Source organism: Pteropus vampyrus, unplaced genomic scaffold (genome assembly GCF_000151845.1).
Source record: "Pteropus vampyrus isolate Shadow unplaced genomic scaffold, Pvam_2.0 Scaffold197, whole genome shotgun sequence".
NCBI classification, from domain to species: Eukaryota; Metazoa; Chordata; class Mammalia; order Chiroptera; family Pteropodidae; genus Pteropus; species Pteropus vampyrus.
In genome coordinates, this window is record NW_011888978.1 from 468,321 (window position 1) to 471,179 (window position 2,859).

The window sequence follows — 2,859 nt, forward strand, 5'->3', positions numbered from 1 at the left end:
AATTTCTTATTTCTCTCCTTAGTTGTAGGGCTTGTTCATCTAGACCCCAGGTGACTCTGCTTGCTGTTTGTTCCATGCTTCCATCACAACTTTGATGTGGCCATAAGAGCAGATGACAAATCCTCTATCATCTATGCCATTTTTACTTCTATAAAGGCCTCTCTTTAGCCTATCGCTATGAAGGCATTTTTCTTTTGGTTTCCAGTAGGTGACAAGCCTCTTGGATCCCAGCTTTATGTAAAACCTCAATAATGCATTTTTTTCTTATAAATATTCAGTCACGATTGCTACCTTCAGTCTCAGTCTCTGTCAGTATTAGCGACAGTTTTGGTAGCATTTGCTCAAATTTCCCAGGGGCTCCACAGTGTTCTTCAGTCTTGGAGGATATTGGGAGAGGAGGTGCCTTAGAGGATATTGGGTTGGAGGATGGGGGCTGTGGCTTGGCCTAGCATTTTGCAACTGTGGCTGATAATAATAAGCTGTTGTTTCTCTGCCTTCCCCACTTGTTTTGCTTTATGCCCTGACCCCTGGGCACTGCTGCTGCATGGAGCTCACAGCAGTCCTAGGCAGAGTTGTTCAAGGAACCCACCGCACCTTTTCCCTTCCCTCTCTTCCTGCAGGGAGCTCCAGCTGCGAGAGGCAATTTCTTTGTTTCTCCCAGTCTACCACCCGACTCCTGCAGTTCTGACCTGTGGTAGATCTTATGTGCAGATCATTTACAATAATATGCTTGTGTGCAGATTGGATGTTATTTGTTGAGTTTTAGATGTTCAGCTTATTGTTATTTCAAGGAGAGAGATCTTGGGATATCTCTCACTCGGCCATGCTTCTGATGTCACTCTAGACCATTTGACAAGTATATTTATGGGTGACTAAATGTTTTGGCCACTACATACACATCTACCTACATGATATGCATGCATGCACTCACACACACAGTTCTTTTGGGACACTTGATATTAAATCACTCTTTTAATAAAAAATATTAGAAGCAGTTGTTTATATAACAAGGCTATGCCTAGATTGTTGATAAATTGTGTGTATGGTTACATAAGTAGATGATTATTTCTCTTTTTTTCTAAAGCAGGGGAAAGAGGATGTAGACAGATTAGAATATTCATTCATCTCAGCAAACTATCTAATTTTACTGATCTCACACATTACTTTATGATGTGTCCCTTGTGTTGTTTTGCATATTTAACTATTTTCTCCAAAACTAGAGTAGGAACTCTTGAGAGTCTCCACCTCAAGCAGATGAAGTGAAGGGCTCTGATACATACAGAAAACTTATCATGTTTCAAGGCTTGAAATAAGCCTTCATCAACCCTTCCCTCACTTATTCTTCATCACTTTATCAACATTGCATAGCAGTTTTGCACAGCTGAGAGTCAGTAAAGATTTAATGACTTGCCAGTGTTCATTTTCATATGTAGGATACACTAGCTGTGATTTACAGGGACCTGGATAGCTTCATGCCTTCTTTAACCTATTAGTTCTAAACAATAAACAAGCACAGAGACCAAAATCTAGAAGAAAGTGTGCCAATAGTTTAAACAGAATATTGGGTTCTCTGAAATTGATTGTGCCTCTCATCACAAAAAAGACTTGATGCAGTTTTTATTTTCACCATGTGTATGTTCTTCTTTTGGGGCTTAAATACTGTGGTTGCTCTCTATGGAGATCTCAGTGCTGTCCTCTGACCTGAGACAGCAGATGTTCTCTGATTGCTTTACCCACTCGATGATATGGCCCAAGGAGTACACGACATCCTTTTCCTGAGAATTTTCTCTTTTCTGCTTGGTAGTTAAAAACTCTATTGTTTTGGCAGTTGTCTTATCTGTCAGCGAGTTATATTGTCAAGAGCTCAAGCCACATTTTGGGTTACACAATAGCTAGTAAGACCTGAGGCTTTAGCAATTGGGCATGCTACAGCCCAAAGATGCTAAGAGCTCACAGAAAGGGGATGAACAAAGACTGGAGGCATGAGTACTACTGAAATACTTCTTGTCCCATTTACCTCCCACCAACAAGGCAGAAACTATATATTGTACTGGGGAAGTTATATTGGGGAGAAAGTGATGTAATCCTGTAGTGTTAGAGACTGTTTCTTGCTGTTTAGTGTTCCAGTGAGAAAGAGAGCACTCCTCAGCAGTGAGTCAGTTTCAGTGAGGTGTGATGTGAAGAGATGGGGGCAGGCAAGGAATACCACAGGAAGATCAGAGTGGCCAGTGGCTAGCAGTGTCAGGAACACTGCCAGCCTGGTCCTGAGGGGAGGGAGTGTGAATGGAACCAGAAGCATTGCATACAGAGTGGTGGCCCTTGGTGGAGGATGCAGTTACTCCCCAAACCCAGTCTGGTGAAAACAGCTCCTTTCCCTCTTACTTCTGACCTGCTGGTGACTTTCACTGGCCCAATCTAACAGGAAGACAGAGACAAGGGAGTTGGGGTGATGCAGTCTGAAGACAAGCCCACACAGCAGGAGAAGGCAGGGTCAAACAGACTCTGGTGGCAGTGACCCTTAGCATCTAGATGCTTCTTGTTCCAAGGTCACTGCCATAGATCTGTGATGGACTGTGAAGCAGATGTCTGAGCTGGAACATTTAACATGGCTTTTCTCCAAGCTGCGCATGCCAGAGTCTCAGAGCTACCTGGCCTCCTCCTTCTCTCTCTTCTCTCAGACATTCTGGAGACACATCCAGAATTGAGCACCTTTCCTCAGATGATGTGCTTTCATTCAACTCAAACTTCTTCCACCTCCTATCTTGAATGTTGCAATGCCATTCTCACTGGCCCTGGATAACTTGCCCACACTGGTCGCTAACTATATCCTATCACTGCTATTAACCATACTAGCCTCAT